General features: G+C 32.4%; 1 long non-coding RNA gene across 1 annotated transcript in view; it reads right to left on the reverse strand.

Moving 5' to 3' along the window:
- LOC141378333 (uncharacterized) overlaps positions 1-16,704 on the reverse strand; it is a 41,857-nt gene extending 25,153 nt beyond the window's left edge. The window contains exons 1-2 of the long non-coding RNA XR_012392562.1: positions 16,589-16,704; positions 16,326-16,498 (exon numbers count right to left, since the gene is read on the reverse strand). This is a non-coding gene — a long non-coding RNA (uncharacterized lncRNA). The remainder of the gene's footprint in view (positions 1-16,325; positions 16,499-16,588) is intronic.
- Between the last annotated feature and the right edge of the window lie 2,041 nt (positions 16,705-18,745).

The following is an 18,745-nucleotide window of genomic DNA, read 5'->3' on the forward strand; positions in this document are numbered from 1 at the left end:
ATTTGTTTATGTTTAAAAATATAATAATAATAATAATAATAATAATAATAATAATAATAATTTTATGATTTTTATTATTATTATCACTATTATTGTTGTTGTTGTTGACATAGCATGAATAATAAATACCATACTATGCATATTATTATATTTGAATAATTATGTTTTTTCATTATTGCAATCAATGGAAATATAAAAATAAAAGTAGAATAAAATAAACACTCATTCTTCAAAATGGGTTGTTTCAATAAAATTTTGGGTCAAATATAGAATATAGATTAAATTAAAATAAATTAATTTTTTAACTACACAACTGGAATCGGGTTTTATACATTTGTTTATTATTTAAATAATATATTTGCAATATATCATTTAAAATATATAACAATCTTAATAAAATTTAATTTCATTTACTTGTCGGCTTAGTCCCTTTATTAATCCGGGGTCGCCACAGCAGAATGAACTGCCAACTTATCCAGCAAGTTTTGGAAATGTTTTGCTACAATGTTGGGTCAAATATAGACAAACCATAAACGTATGATTTTTAAAATAAAAAATAAATTAAACTCTTTTTAAGTAAACAACTGCAATTGGGATACAAAAACTTTTTTTTACTCTCTTTTACATTATTATATCACTCTCTTTTTATATTATTGGATGTTTTACAATAATATATTATGAGATAGTGAATAATATATACATTTTATAGAATAATATGAGATTGTGATATGCTTAAGATCACAGTATTAAAACTGCTCACCCAAACTAGTATGTTGGGAAAATATTAAATGAAATTTTAATAAACAGGAAAAATAAAGAGAAACATAAAAATAGAAGCTTGTTTGTAGTTTATAATTACTTTTTGCAATAACTTGTTTGAATTCAAGGTGCTACGGTGGCTCAGTGATTAGCACTGTCACCTCACAGCAAGAAGGTCGCTGGTTAGAGTCCTGGCTGGGTCAGTAACATTTCTGTGGAGAGTTTGCATGTTCTCCCCATGCTCATGTGAGTTTCCTCTGTAGTTACCCCACAGTCCAAACACAGCTCTATAGGAGAATTAAATAAACTAAGTTAGCCGTAGAGTGTGAATGAGAGAGTGTATGGGTGTTTCCCAGTACTGGGTTGCAGCTAGAAGAGCATCCGCTGTGTACATAAATCATGAATAAGGGACTAAGTCAAAGGAAAATGAATGAATGAATGAAAATGGATTATCTTTATAGTCCTGAAGACATTAGATGACTAAACTTTTATTTTAATAAAAAAAACCTGTTCAATAAAGCTATTTCATTAAAATTCCCCAACAATTACTGTCTAAAGCCACTAAGATATATATATAAAAGTATTCATTTTCTAAAAAGGGTGTACTCATTCACACTGAGCCCTGTATATTCATGATTTCCGCAGTAATATCTGATTAATAATGCACATTAAAGCAGCGAGTGTTACTTTTTTAATACTCCTAAGCAGTAAGCATTGACCTTTAACCTCTGGAAATCGTTTAGTGTATGCAGGAAGTTTTTAAGGTTTACCTTCAGGCATAAGCGCATCTTTTTCTCTCTCGTCTGAGCACTTAAAACTAACTTAAAGATGGAAATGACTTCTCGCACCTCGAGGGCACATTTCCAGCGCCGAGTCTCCCACATAAATGAAAGCAATTTAGCCAAATCACTCGCTACTCCATTTCAACTTTTAAGACTTTTTGGCTGTGTGCTGTATACCGTGAGCTCCTGTGAGACTGTTGCTCTCAGCTTCCTTCGGCTCTGCAAACGCCAGCAGCTTTTTTTAGGGGGGGATTGTTTTGTGCTTCAGTAACTGCTTTGTGACATTAGGGGGTGCTGGAATTCTTCAGGATGGGAGAATGATGCTCTTTCAGGATTTATCCCACTTTTTTTCAGTGTCAAACTTTCTGTCTGAGAGAAGAAGATGAAGAGTTTAGAGGACGACATCTGAGGGATTTTACATCACAATAGTGGAGGATAGTCAAATTGGAGTGGAAACTGAAAGCTTAATGTGTTTAATGATCATTAGTTCATGTGCATTTTACTCCTTTTTCTATTAAAAAAAGCAATTTAACAGTTTTAGTTTTTCTAATTGATTTTAATTATCAAAAATGCATTCATTTTCTGTTGAGTTATACACTGTAAATAAATGTATTTTATAATAAATGTATTTTTTTAAATGATCAAATGTTTTTAATCTGTATACAATTTTAATATCTACCATTAAATTCCATATGTTAATACAAATAAATTCCCTATATTAATATCTACCATTACATAAAACTATTAAATTAGTTACATTTTCTAAATATAACTTGAAAAAAATATATGAGTATTACCGAAGTATTACTGAATGTATTTGTCACAATTACCAGTGATCTAACCCTGATAGATCGCAAGAGAACATTCACTATCACCCGAACTACAATCCTGTCACCTAAAAAAACTACTGACAATAAACCGAGCATAAATACACAAAGAAACAGTTAACTAAAGCTGACGAGGGGGTGGACACAACCAATAAAGAACACAGGGGAATATAGTGAAGAGTGTGACATGAATAAACCAAACTAAAACAAAACAGAGTACAGTATTTTATTTCTAAATAAAAGTAGGTATTACTGAAAATGCTATCTGCTTTTAAATTGTTCATTTCTTAAATGTTCATTTCTTTTGGAAAAATGAAGGCTTTTTTTTTAAATGATCGACTGTTTTAATGTGTACACATTTTCAAAATCTACTATTAAATTCCCTCTCAAATTAATTAGATTTTCTGAATATAACTTTTAAAATATATTAGTATCAACACCCTTTAAATATCTTCATTATTTTTTAAATCTTCAATTAAAGATGAATGTGTCATCAAATGAATAATACTTTAGAATATAATAATAATTTATAATAATAACAGTTTTTATTTTAGCATATAACAATTTAGTAAAGTGAATGTGTAAATTTTACATTTTATAATGTATATTTCACTGTTCCATACTGAAAATTATGTATTAAACTAGCATATCATGTAACTATACAGTCTTAATATTAGCAATTGTTTAACAATACATTTAATTTTCTAAATAAAATCACATTTTTAAGCTATTACTTATACTTTAATGAAGTAATGGATGATGAAAAATCAGTTGGCTGTGCATTTATAATATACATTCCATTATATTGTTATTTATCCATATATTTTTATAAATACATATTTTTTTAAAACTATATATATATATATATATATATATATATATATATATATATATATATATATATATATATATATATATATATATATATATATACACATATGTATAATTCAGAAATTGATCGAATATGTTTTAATGTGCATTTTTATTGTCATATCTACTATTAAATTTAATCACAAGTTAATTAGATTTTATGAATGAAATTTTGAAATATATTAATATTACCACTCTACAAATTTGAATTTTTATAGTATTTTGAATATTTTCAATTATAGATGAATATGGTACATACTGAAAATGATGTATTTTTTGAATTTATTATGTAATTATCATGTAATTACATGCTTAATATTATCAATTGTATAACAATACCTATTATTTTCTAAATAAAACCACATTTACACTTTAAAGGATGAAAAAATCAGTTCACTGTGCATTCATTTTCTATATACATTTAGCTATTTTGTTATATCCATAAATATCCATATAATATTTTAAGAACTTCATTATTTTAAAATATCAAATACACAATTCAACTGCACTCATTTTAGTTTTTTTCACATAATACATATAATTTTGGAATTGATCAAATATGTTTTAATTTGCATTCATTTTTTTATTGTGTCACAAATTCCATCACAAATTAATTTGCTTTCTGAATAAAACTTTTGAAATCAAAGTTATTATTTAACTAAATAATTAAAATTATTAGTATTACCAATCTCCAGATATTAATTTTTAGTATTTATATTCATTAAAGATTAATGTGTTATCAAATTAATAACACAATAAAAGTGAATGTGTTTAAGTTTCATATAAAAAAAGTTATATTTTACTGTTACATGCTGAAAATAATGTATTCTATGAACATATTGCCATGCAATTACATGCTTAATAATACCAATTGAACTACAATACATTTAATTTTCTGAATAAAACCACATTTTTATTATTACTTACACTTTAAAGGATGATGAAAAATCAATTAGCTGTGCATTCATTTTCTATATTATTTTCATTCAATTATATTTTATATACACTTATTTTTTATATATTATTATTTTTCAACAACTGTATATTTTTGTTACTGCATCTTTATTATTTAAAATTTCAAATACACATTTCAGATGCATTTATTTGAGATTTTATCGTATAATATACTAATATACAGGGGCGGACATAACCAATAAGTGAGGTAAGCAGCCACTTAGGCCCCCGGGGAATTAGGGGGCCCAAATCAATGTCAAGAAGACCATATTAATCATATAGCTCTTTAATAAATTTAAAATCATTCATTCATTCATTTTCTTGTCGGCTTAGTCCCTTTATTAATCCGGGGTCGCCACAGCGGAATGAACCGCCAACTTATCCAGCAAATTTTTACGCAGCGGATGCCCTTCCAGCCGCAACCCATCTCTGGGAAAAAATTTTAAAATCATGTTTTAAATTCTGTCTATAACATTAATATTTTAACTTTCTACTTCTTTGTACTTCTATTACTGCACATGTAAATATTACAATCTAATCACAAATATGGCTAATTAACTGTATACATTTTGTGCACTTGTTTTTTATTTGTGATTTTAATTGTACATAAGGAAGATAAAGGCTATTAAAGATATTTTTAACATGCGGTTTACTTACAAAAAAAAACCTGAATCTACATAGAGAAAAAACATCCATAGAAAAAGAGAGTGTTTTGAGTTTCAATGTTAGAGCCTCATTCATGGGATTGCTTAGGGCCCCCAAATCAGAAAGTCCATCCCTGCTTATGTAAATATTTTTATAAAATCTCCTTTTATTATAATTAATATTTTCTTTTTGCAATTCCACAAATGAAAATATTCAATGTTTACAGCCAGATATAAATATAAGTATCATTTTTATTCCTCAAAAGTCATCACCTCTGCCCCACAAATCAGTTTCCTCCTCCCCCAAAAAAACATCCCCCCTTCTCCCCAAAACCCAACGTCGCTCATGAATCATTGAAAAAGAACACATTTCCTCTTGTTTACCCATATCCACATATGTATAAAATATCATTTATTCTAATAGGCTCTATAAATCAAAAGTATTGTCAGCGAATGAGAGATAAGTGAGGTTATTGTGCGACGAGGCCAGCTGGTGGTAATAATTTAATGAAGTTTTACAGGCGCTATAAAGGCAGGAAGCAGATGTGGCATTAAGGATTATAAAGTTGGTAAAACTTTTAACAAGTGAGATGGATTTCGACGGTACAACAGCAGAAGTGCAGCGAAAAAAAAAAGAGGGTGAATTTACACATCCTTCAATTGCAAAGCTATCAATCACACGCGTGTTATTCCTCTGGGAGAATCTTTACATGCATATTTATTAGCTCAACATGCTAATTCCCGCTGCTCCGGGCCCCACCGCTGCGGCGCCAAGCCTGTTTATGACTCATAATTGTTGATATCCTTTGATATATTTCTCTCGACTAAGACATCATTTGCTTTTTTGTGTGTGTGTGTGTGTGTGTGTGGTTTCGAGTCAATGAGGCACAATGACCCAGGCTTTCAATTTAGATTTACAGTTCAGCGTCTATTAAAAAAGCAAGTCAATCCCTCCAGTGGGGGATCTATTGTGCTCCAACTTATAATCGACACTTTCCGCCATGTGGAAAGAGCCTGCGTGCGCTTTTGCTTTGAGCGTTTCTCCTGAAAGTTAGCAATGCTGAAGTGTGTGTTTGTGTTTGTGTGTGTGTGTGGAAAGAGCGGGAGCAGACACCTGCCGCTGAACGCTCTCCTTCGGGATCCGGCATCTGAGAAACGCAATCTGAGCGCAGAGAAAAAACAAAACAAACACAGAGACTGAGTAAACAGCGCTATACGGCTGACGCTGGACAGACGTGTTTAGGGGAAAAGAAGTCATAGATGAATGTGTTTGCCTCTCAGGTGATGTGGAATATTCAAGGACAATCTTGATAACGGCAGACATAGGAATGTGGTGGTTTTAGCGTGACGATGTGTGCTAACACGTGCTGAAGGTTTACACTGCAGGTTAAGCAGAACTCAGGAGTTATGACTAAGGCGAGACAGAATCTGTGGATATTTTTAGCCATTTTTGCTGAGAATTTTGTAAAATAAAAAAATCTGCAGATTTATGCAGAATAATTTTAGGAGCATCATAACTAAAAACTTAATATATGCAATAATAAAATAATAACTTTTTTACTTTTATTTAATGTTTACAATGCAAATCCAAATCGATCGACTTATTTGGTAAACAATAACTCCCACAGAGTTACACAGGCAACTGCTAATGGTGACTGTCTAGTGCCGAAGTGTAAGACCTCATTTGGTCAATCTATCTTCTCTGTAAAAGGAGCCAAACTGTGGAATGATTTACCGGTTAGCTTAAAATCAGAAAGTAATCTAAATATTTTTAGTAGTGCTCTTAAAAAGTGGTTAAAAACAAAACAGCAGTGTTTGCACAAATAGTCTACTGTTAGTTGGTTGGATCATGTCGGATTGCTTTTGCCTGCAGTAATTTTAGGTAAAGAATTGTAATGGTGTGTACATGTTTTTATTATATTTCCATTTAGTCAATTTTAAGCCTCCTGTGGACAGGTGTTGAGAATTAGCCAGTTTGCTAAAACACTTAAACAAATGCATTTGGTTGTCCAGTGTAACTGTGATGTCCATGTCAAATAAAGTTACTGAGACAGTAATACTAAAAGACAAAAAACATTGCTTTATTGTAAATAAATCATATGAGCATTTTCATATTAGTCATTATTATTACTAGTATTAATTTAAAAACTGAATCGATGAGATTTTACACACATTTATACAAGTAAATAAATTGACTCAGCGATGGTCAAAATTATGACAAAGGCCAGACAGAATCTGTGGACATTCTTTGTTATTTCTGCAGAGAATTTTGTAAAAAAATCTGTGGATTTATACTGAATTATTTTGGGAGCATCATAACTAAAAACTTATAAAACTTATAATATATGAAATAAAAAAAATACCTTTTTAACTTTTATTTATTGTTTACAATGTAATTCCAATTAGATCCACTTATTTGGTAAACAAAGCAAGTCTCTTATATAACAGATCTACTAAAAGACAAAACATTACTTTCCAAACTGTATTTTAAATAAATTATACGAACATTTTCATATTAGTCAATAATATCACTGAAATGTACACACAAGTGAATAGACTCAATGATGGGCTAAAAATCTGTGGAAATCTGCGGATTTTCATGCACAGATTCCATGCGGGCCATTGCAGTTATTGTTTGTTTGTTTGTTTTTAACAGAGAAACAGGAGGTCATGACCTTAGAAGATTCAAAGTAAAATACGTTTTTAATTTTAAAATGGTTTTGTGTGTGCTTGTGTGCATTGTAAAAAATCCAACTTACAAATTGTGTTAAGTGGACAGTTGAATTTACTTATAAAAAGGATTTAATTGCATCTTTGGAACTGTTTGTTTAGTGAAAGTAAAAAAAAAAATGTTGAGGAGACTTGATTTTTTTATTTGAGTGGTTACCACTGTAAAAAAAATATAAAATACAAGTTGAAATTGTGCCAAATTATTCCATAAAGTATTCCTTTTCAGTCAACTTAAAAAAAATATTTAGCACAACTTCTGCAACCACTGAAGCATAATAAACTCAAAATTTATCTGCTGCCGGTTGCTTTAAAATTTGAAGTTAACTCAACTTTTTATTTTTTACAGCGTGTGTGTGTGTATAAATAGGAATTCTGAGATCATGGCTACTCTTTATGAAACTCCACTACTTTTCATTAAAGCTGTTTTATTTACATTTTTTATATATATTTTTTAATTTTATTTTATCAGGAAATCAAGAGGAAAGATTCAGAGTAAAGTGTACAAAAAAGGTACTAAATTTTATTTTATATAAGTTTTTAGTTACGATGTTCTCAGAATAATTCTGCATAAATCTGCAATTTGTTTTTACAAAGATCTTCTGGTTAGAAATAGCAAAAAACGTCTGCAGATTCTGTCTGGGTCTAGTCATGATTCTGGAAGATTCCAATTTAAATGTTCTATTGGACTTTTATAGTGTGTGTTTGTGCGTGTGTGTGTGTGTGCGTGCGTGTGTGTGTGTTTGTGTGTGTGTCTGTGTGTGCGGTGTGTAAAGTGGAATTCTGAGAACATGACTATCATAGATTCCAATTAAAATGTTCAACTAGAATGTGAAATGTTTCTTTATGAGACTCCAGTACTTTTAATTAAAACTGTTTTATTGACATTTTTAATTACATTTAAAAAAAATAAAAAATTCAGGGAATCCAGAGGACTTTACCCTAAAAGATTCAGAGTAAAATGAACTATTGGAATTATTTTGAATTCTGAGGTAATGACTGATTGACTCCAATTAAAATGTTCTATTGGATTAAGGTGAGATTTGGAGGTCATGACTCTAGAACTTTTAATAAAATTGTCCTTAAAGAAAATTTGATTATTATTTTTAGAAATCAGGGAATTCAGAGGACTTTATCTCGAAATATTCTATATGTTTAGTAGTAAAATATACGGTGGGAATCATTTTTTTCTCTAAAGTAGAATTTGGAGATTATGACTCTAATTCAAATGTTTTATCTTAATTTGAAATGTTTACATTTGAAGTGGAATCCTGAGATCATCATGACCCTAGAAGATTACAATTCAAATGTTCTATGGATCCTTTTCACAAGACTGTTATGACGCGTCATCATAATCTTAAATCCTCGTATCTGTTTTTATGTATGTGTTATATCATCTTTGCTTCAAATTACAAAAAATGATTTACCGCTTATGAGATGTTTCTAATGCTGTGTGTATGGGGCTGAAAGTAAATTTGATGTTATTCTTTCCTCTGACTGCCGTCATCAGTCTCACACTATTTTTTTTCCCTTTTCTGAAAGTCTTGATAACAACATAGAGGAGTTTTCTTTTATTATTTCAGCAAATAGGATTCTGAAAAAATTATTTGTTGTATTCTCCCATTCATTGCGCTTTAAGTTTACCCAACCATGATGAATTCCGCTACTGAGAAACCCGGAAATGTGAAAAAGGTCTATTGGAATTTAAAAATGTTTTTTCTTGCATGTGTAAAGTGGAATTCGGAGATGATGACTTTCATAGATTTCAATTCAAATGTTCTATTAGAGTTTGAAATATTTCTTTTTGAATTGAGATTTGGAGGTCAGGACTCTAAAGGCCCATGCACACCGGGACGCTTTTTGCTCGCGTTTTCCATCGACGTTTAACAAAAAAGGTGCCAATGTGATCGTACACACCAGCAAGCAAAACTCCAGGCGTAAAAACATATTTTTTTAAGAAACACCTCATGCTCGTTTTTTTGTTTAGACACCAATCAGATTGGCACTTTTGATCACATGCACGAAGTTGCTGAAGTTACAGTAAACATCACTTGGAGGCGCTCGACCGCAAAACTGTCAATGCGAACACACATTGAAGCAGATGCCCAGAGGCGATATGACGTGGAGCTGCTTGTTGCACTGGTGAACAATAATCACTTCTTTATCGCTAGAGCTGGAGCTGCTACCTGAACCATCCCTGCTTGTTCGAATTGCCAGTAATTTTAACAACAAGCATGTCAACCTTTTCTCTTTTTCTTCTGTGTTACAAGCGGATTTCAGAAGCTTAAAGTTGCGTAGCGCCATCTATTGTCAAGGAGTGATTTTGCATAATCTTCTGCTTGACGCCAGTGAAAATCCCTTCGGTTTGAATCCGGAAAAACATCTCGATAAACGCTGGTGATAAACACAAATCAAAAGCGCCCCAGTGTGTACGAGCCTTTACTTTAACTTTTAAAATATAAAATTATTACTCTTTTCAGTTTTTTTGTTTGTTTTGATCAGGGAATCCAGACATTACCTTGAACAATTCAGAGTAAAATGTATTGGAGGTTTTTTTTTAAGTAGAATTCAGAAATTATGACTCAGGTCGATTCCAATTTTAAAAATCGTTTGGAATTTTAAATGTTATTTTTTTGCAGTGGAATTCTGAGGTCATCATGACCCCAGAAGGCTCTAATTTTAATGTGTTATTGGAGTGTAATTAAATGGCCTTAGGCTTAGTAAGTTCAAAAGAAAAATGTTGTAGTAAATTTTTGAAATGTTTGTTTTATAAAATAAAATGTAGAGGTCATGACCCTTTTTAAGGTACAATTCAACGAGCATGAGATTAGTGAACTCAAATCAAAATGTTATTTTGGATTCTGAGGTCATGACACTTGAAGATTCCGATTCAAACTCAAAAATGAAAATATTGTGGGGTTTAAAAATATAACATTTTATAAGTGGTCTCAATTCTCTCAAATGCATGGGTCTTTCGAATACATTTATTATTATTAGATTATATGTCCTTAATAAAATAAGCAAATGTTATAATAGTCCTCTGCACAGATCATATGTCATTCCTTCATTCAGATGATTGATAGAGCCTCAAAAAATCTGCTCATCTCGATTAATGGATGAGATAGTGGTCATCATTTCTGAGTTTTTCAAACTTTTCAAACTTTTGAGTTTGAATCGGAATCTTCAAGTGTCATGACCTCAGAATCTAAAATAACATTTTGATTTGAGTTCACTAATCTCATGCTCGCTGAATTGTACTTTAAAAAGGGTCATGACCTCTACATTTTATTTTATAAAACAAACATTTCAAAATTTTACTACAACATTTTTCTTTTGAACTTACTAAGCCTAAGGCCATTTGATTACACTCCAATAGAACATTAGAATTGGAGTCTTCTAGGGTCATGACGACCTCAGAATTCCTCTGCAAAAAATAACATTTCAAATTCCAAACTATTTTTAAAATTGGAAACAACCAGAGTCATAATTTCTGAATTCTACTTAAAAAAAAAAAAAAAAAGGTCCCACTTTATATTAAGTGTCCTTAACTACTATGAACTTACATCAATAAATAAATACAATGTACTTACTGTGTTTATAATGTATTTAAGAACACTTGTGGTGCTTTTGAGTTGGGATAGGGGTTGGGTTATGGACAGGTTTGGTGGTATGGGTAGGTTTAAGGGAGGGTTAAAGTGTAAGGGATGTTCAACAGTGTATTTACAAATGTAATTACAAAAGTTAAATACAGATGTATCTACATACAGGTATTTAATCAAGCATAAGTACACAGTTAATACATGTATTTACACAATAAGTACATTGTAACAAACTAATTAATTCCTATGTAAGTACATATTTGTTAAGGCCACTTAATATAAAGTGGGACCAAAAACAATACCTCCAATACATTAAATATTCATAAAAATACAGTCCAAATCTAATCAAGATGATGACTGGAACATGTTTCAATTCTACTTGATTCTGTCATTTGTGAGTTAGTTTGACTCCAGAAAAAAACATCTAAAAATCTATATCTGGTATTAAATGAGAAACAAGCATTTGGGTGTGTGTGTGCGCGGTCTCCGATTCTGAAGTGTATTATTCATAAAAGCACAGTCCGCATGTGATCGCGGGTCGTCAGAATGCGTTTGAATGCTATTTGATTGAGTCCCCTTTCTGCGCTCAGGTTAGGGAGTAATTAATCACAACATTTTTGACACTAAACATTACATAAAAATAAAAAGGCTGACAAGTTGTTTTACATAATCAAGTGTGGCGCTCTCACCTGCGATGACACCGCCGAAAGGAACCCTCGTCATTACACCCAACAATAACACAGGTGTGCGAAAAATGGAAAACTGGCAGCGATATGAATTATTAATGTCAAACTTAAGTATTAGAACAGGAAATCAACCAACTTACCTGGCACGATTAACATGCAAAACACCTCGCTTTTTTTCTCCCCCCACAAAAGCAGAAAGTATAATTACGGCCCGCTATTCTGGAACACGTTAACTTGTGCTTTTTTTTTTCTAAAGCTCCGAGCACCTGCTTACTTTGTTTATACTCCTGTATTCTCTCTCGTATTAATAAGAGGCTGCTCGCATGTCCTCCTACAGCTCTGCACAAACACGCCGATGAGAACTCGTCAAGCCTTGTCATAATCTGAATTACAAATACTTTGTATAGCTGCTAAACTATAAGTTAAGTGGGGCTACAGCGGGAGATACACGCCAACATGTGGGTGTTTTGAAGTCAAAGAGGGGAAAGCCATATTTATCCGCCCTTTGGAAAAAAAAAGGGAAAAAAATGGAGCCGAGTAAACAAATCCATTTTCGCTACATGTTAATTGTTTCCAGCATCGTATTATCTTGGTGGCACATTGCGAGCCTGTGTTTCGTGTGCAAATTGCCGCGCGGATCTCTTTCAAACAGGTGCTGACCAATAGCGGAGCGGTTCTTGAAGGATGCCGGCAAAAACAGCTTGAGCCGCCTCCAACATGGGACCGGCGCTTTTGGCAAGTCAAACTTTATCAGCGCAAACATGCAGAGATGAAAACAAACACATCCCGGCTTGCTAATTACGGACACATTGGAGTCTCTACACCTCATCATTGCCGGGCGAGCGTGAGGCCTGCCTCTTGGACGACGTCCTCGGACAACCTGGCCGTCCGGCGGAGCTTTCCTGATGTGCTATCTCTGCGTCGGTGTGGCCTGTCTGTGATTTTTCAAACCTATTATTTCCCATGCAAAGTTATAAATTACTGGACTGACACCAGGCTGGTATCTCGCAGGCCATGTGGCCTGAACTAACGCCAAATCCTGCACCACTAATTTTACTAATTGCCCGCGCGCAGCCAACACTTTTCATTGGTCCGTAGCCGGCCGTGTCACAGAAAGCTAATGAGGACTAAATAATGCATGTGAACCTCTCTAATTGCTCCATTTCTCATTGTAGTTACCATTTCTGTAATAAGCCAATGGGTGCCAGAATGTTTACGGTATAATTATTTTGGATAGAAATATCAATGTATCCAGAGTGCCTCCAAAAATAATAAACCTTTAGAGCAAAACATTAGACTTATGTATTGAAATGGCTGCTCGGTTCATGACAAGTCATCTCAGTCTAAACAGACTTTTTTTTTTCAGATATTGTGGCTTTGGAGAAAAAATAAATATACAATTATTTTTAATTCATGTTAATAAATACATATATGTTAATAAATACATACATTTATTTTTTGTAGCTAAACTTGATCCAAGTTTAGAAAAATAAATAGTAATTAAAAAAAAAAATACATGTACTGCATGCATGTATGTCTTAATTGCAGAATTATTACCCCCCTCGTTGATTTTACCCCCAATTTCTGTTAAACAGGAGAACATTTCTTCAACATTTCTAATCATAATAATTTTAATAACTCATTTCTAATAACTGATTTATTTTATCTTTGCCATGATGACTATAAATAATATTTTATTAGATATTTTTCGAGATACTAGTATTCAGCTTAAAGTGACATTTAAAGGCTTAACTAGGTTAATTAGGTTTACTAGGCAGGCTAGAGAAATTAGATAAGTTATTGTATTACGATGGTTTGTTCTGAGAACTATTGAAAAAATATAGCTTAAAGGGGCTAATAATTTTATCATTAAAAGGGTTTAAAAAAATAAAAAACTGCTTTTATTCTAGCCGAAATAAAACAAATCAGATTTTCTCCAGAAGAAAAAATATTATCAGACACACTGTGAAAATTCCTTTGCTCTGTTAAACATCATTTGGGAAATATTTAAGAAATAAAATAAAATTCAAAGGGGGGCTAATACTTCTGACTTCAACTGTATTTGAAATGCTACACGAAATGTCCTTTTTACTAAATTATTTGCAGGATACTACATCATGGCTGTCCAGAATAAAATACCATCCTATTTTTACTATATTTGAGGTACATTTTTCATGTTTGATGGTGGAGTTTTTTTATTGCTAAGTTAACTGGATGCCACTCTGAAATTAAAAAAAACTTACATTATGAGGTCATGTGACAACAAACAAAACAAGAACAAACAATCCATGAGGCAACACCGTGGCTCAGTCCTTAGCACTGTTGACTTACAGCAAGGTTGCTACTGTAGTTTGTGCCCCGGCTGGGTCAATTGGTATTTCTGTGTGGAGTTTGCATGTTCTCCCTGTGTTGTTGTGGGTTTCCTCTGGATGCTCCGTTTTCCACACAGTCCAACACATACGCTGTAGGAGAATTGAACAAACTAAATTGCCTTAGTATATGAGTGTGTGTGTGTGTGAATGGGAGTGTATGGATGTTTTCCAGTACTGGGTTGCTGCAGGAAGGGCGTACAACATTTGCTGGATAAGTTAGCGGTTCATTCTGCTGTGGTGACCCTTATTAAATAAAGGGACTAAGCCGAAAGAGTAATATCAAGTCTATAATATAAAGTAATATAATATAAAGTAATATAAAGTCTATAATATGAGAACGAGGTATATTTTTACATCAACAAATTATATATATATATATATATATATATATATATATATATATATATATATATATATATATATATATATATATATTAATCTTAACTTTAACATTCAAAATGCAGTAAAGTGCCTTCAAAAAAATAAAAGACTAACCCAATTAAATTGAAATATACTAGGCCTATGGCAGCAGCATTTAAGTCCAAAAAGCATATTTTTACTAAATGACTAGTAAAAAAAAATTTAGTCAACTAGAAAAATTTGTGAGAAATCTTTTGTAATCTTCTTAAGCAGGGTGAAAAGTGACATAACATTTGCTAGATTTACTGCCTAGATTTACTGTTACCATTTAAAGTTAGGTAGGTGTAAATCCCCAAAAATGAGTGCTGGCTAACAGGTTAATCTTGTTTATTTTAAATATATCTGACTATGACTTTTTTAATGTTCACTGCAAACAAATGCTGTCCTTTATTTTTGCTAAAAGTATTAAACAGCATTTTCATTTTAAATTTCAGCTCCATCACAGGATTTCTGCAGTTTCATAAAGTCAAATTTAAGACTTTTTAAGACCCTTTTACGAATATCATGAACAAAATTTTAGACTTATACAGGGATAAACACTAAGAAATGTTTTGTAATAGCCCGGTGTGGCCAAAAGAATAAAAAAAAATCAAATGCAGTTATTTCTTAATCACATATCTTAATGTGTCTAGTTGTTTACACTTTTTCTCAACATGTTTTTTTAATGAAAAGTTTAACATTGTCAAAAGTATATTTATTTTGAGGAAAATTACAAAAATATATATTTGTTGTAATACTTAATTTAGTAATGAACAATAAATCATTAACAAAGTATGAAAGTACAGCCATTAAGCACACTGTAAATGTGCTTATAAGTCAAGAATAGCGCATTTGTAGATGCAGTTATAAACTGCTTACTAACGCTTATTAATGTAGAGTTAATGCTTTACAGATAATGAATTCACTAGATGCTAATGCTTAGTAAATGATTCACAGTGTGTAGTTATTATAAAGTATTACGAACCTATTTGTGTTTTTAGTACTTTTTTTTGTTGCTTTTATTCTTTCCATAATAAAAAAAAATATATATTTAAAAAGCAACCCATGTTCTCTTGTCTTTAATATTTTAATAAACTTTAATTAATATATTAAAGTTATAGAGGGACTATGTCTCTCGGCTGGCCTGGGAACGCCTCGGTATCTCCCCGGAGGAGCTGGAGGAAGTGTCTGGGGATGGGGAAGTCCGGGGTTCTCTCCTAAGACTGCTGCCCCCGCGACCCTGCCCCGGAAAAGCGGCAGAAGATGATAAACTTTAATTGGTAGAACTGTACGAGATGAACAAAAGCAAGTACTGCTTCAGAGTTGGATTTAAAAAAAAACTTGAATGGTAATAAAAATCTTTATAATCATTAAAATAAATGATAAAAACAACAAAAATTATACGTTTAAAAATCTTCAAGAATATTAATGATATGAGGTAGTAACTTTATACTTCTCTGTTTATCAGTCTGATTTTACAGTGGCTTTTTTTTGACCGCCTCCTTGTCATTTCAAAGAATATCACAACGGTGAATGCTAGAATAAAAGTCTTGTCCATTTCAGTCAGGTGAAAAGTATAAATCAGGTTTAAGCAACTAGATAGTAAACATGTTCCTAAATGATTACTATTGCACATACTCTAAGGACAGAGCAGCAAAGCATTTCATGTTTTACCAATGATATTATTATAAAAATGTAGCACATACTGCAAAGTGTTTAGGACGTGTTCCAATCCATGCGTGGCCTGTGAGTCTCTGTGTGTGTTCCAGCAGACGTCACCTGGGGCTGGAGTTTGTGTGTGTGTGATGCTCCTGCTCTGGCCAGATTCCCATTTCCACACATCGAGCAGCGTTTTTCCCCTCACCGCATCTCCGGCAACCTGTAATTCAGCAGCAAATTCAATCATCCAAATATCTAAATATTTTATGCTATTAAAGCACAACCGAAAAGAATGCTATTATTTATTTACACGCAGGATCTTCACTCCAGCATCAGGTGGTCTGGTGGGTCCAGTTCATCAACGGCACGCTCTGAATTATTTACCAATAATCTGTCTTAATTCACATCAGCGCAGGACAGGCGTTCCTTTGATAAATGTGACACACACACACACAAAAATGTCTACTTTCAGATGTGCTGCAGAGGGATATAAATGTGTATTTGTGGCATGGAGGGGGGAAGGTATGGTAAAATATGATTAAATAAATTATGATGGCAGACAAAACAGGGTTTAGGTTGAGAACATTTGCCATGCTAAAGAATTCAGATGACAGAAGTGTCAATCAAAGCGCACAGCGGGAGGAGTGTTAAGAGCAGAGTGTGTGTTTCTGCCACCGCTGCGCTTTCCTGAAACCATCCAAGATTTCTCAACACGCAAATCCCATCGTCTTTATGCTGTCGGATATTAGATGTACTGGCATTAAAACAAAAAGGTGCATCATAAATTTGCCATAATCAGTTTAAATTATAATCAAAAAGTTCTGAGAAATGTTATATCAGAATCTTTCCACTTTGGGTATTATATACAGCTGAAGTCAGAATTATTAGGCCCCTGAATTATTAGAATGTTTGTTTATATTTTCCCCAATTTCTGTTTAATGGAGGGAAGATTGTTTTAGCACATTTCTAAGCATTATAGTTTTAAAAACCTATTTCTAATCACTGATTTATTTTATCTTTGCCATGCTGACAGTAAATAATATTTGACTAGATATTTTTTCAAGACACTTCTATACAGCTTAAAGTGACATTTAAAGGCTTAACTAGGTTAATAAGGTGAACTAGGCAGGTTAGAGTAATTAGGCAAGTTATTCTATAACGATGGTTTGTTCTGTAGACTATCGGAAAAAAAAAAAAAAGTTCAAAGAGGATAATAATTGTATCCCAAAAATTGTTTTTAAAAAATTCAAAACTGCTTTTATTCTAGCCAAAATAAAACAAATAATACTTTTTCCAGAAGAAAAAAATTATTTCAGACATACTGTGAACATTTCCTTGCTCTGTCAAACATCATTTGGGAAATATTTAAAAAAGAAAAAAAATCAAAAGGGGGCTAATAATTCTGACTTCAACTGTGTATATATATATATATATATATATATATATATATATATATATATATATATATATATATATATATATATATATATATATACACACACACACACACACACACACACACACACACACACACACACACACACAGTTGAAGTCAGAATAATTAGCCCTCCTGAATTATTAAATTATTGGCCCCCTGTTTTTATCCCAAATATATGTTTAATTTCTGCGATTTTTTTCAACAAATTTCTAAACATACTAGTTTTAATAACTCATGTCTAATCACTGATTTATTTTATCTTTGCCATGATGACAGTAAATAACGCTTAGACAGTAAATTAACGATTAGATATTTTTCCAAGACACTTTATTACAGCGTATGCCCCATTCACACGCTTGACAGAGGGCGTGTCTGAAGTTGGGGCTAGCGCGATCGCCATAGCAGCGTCAGCCAATAAAATTAGTCAGCAATCGGCTGCTGTCTGAGCTGGTGCATACAGCGATCTGACTGGCTGACGCTTCTGCCGGTGCTTGCAAAGTTGAGCAACGCCTCTGACACAGCGCCGATGGATCCACAATGCAGTTCGGCAACACCATTTAAAGTCAAGCTGACGCCCCGTGTGAATGAGGCGTTAAAGTGGGATTTAAAGGCTGAACTAGGTTAATTCGGTTAACTAGGCAGGTTAGGGTAGTTAGGCAAGTTATTGTATAACTATGGTTTGTTCTGTAGACTATCCATTTTTTTTTTTTTACTTAAAGTGGCTAATAGTTTTGTCCCTAAAAAAAATAAATAAATAAATAAAAACTGCTTTTATTCTAGCCGAATTAAAACAAATAAGACTTTCTTGAAAAGAAAAAATATTATCAGACATACGGTGAGAATTTCCTTGCTCTGTTAAACATCATTTGGGAAATATTCAAAGGGGGCTAATAATTCTGACTTCAACTGTCGTCGATCCTAGTTTGAAGAGCAACAAATAAAAACTTGACATCTAGTTGATCATTTGGAAAAGTGGCAGAAGGTGGATTTTTCTGATGACTCATCTGTTGATCTGCATCTCAATCATCA

This window comes from Danio rerio, chromosome 16 (genome assembly GCF_049306965.1).
Source record: "Danio rerio strain Tuebingen ecotype United States chromosome 16, GRCz12tu, whole genome shotgun sequence".
In the NCBI taxonomy this organism is placed as follows: domain Eukaryota; kingdom Metazoa; phylum Chordata; class Actinopteri; order Cypriniformes; family Danionidae; genus Danio; species Danio rerio.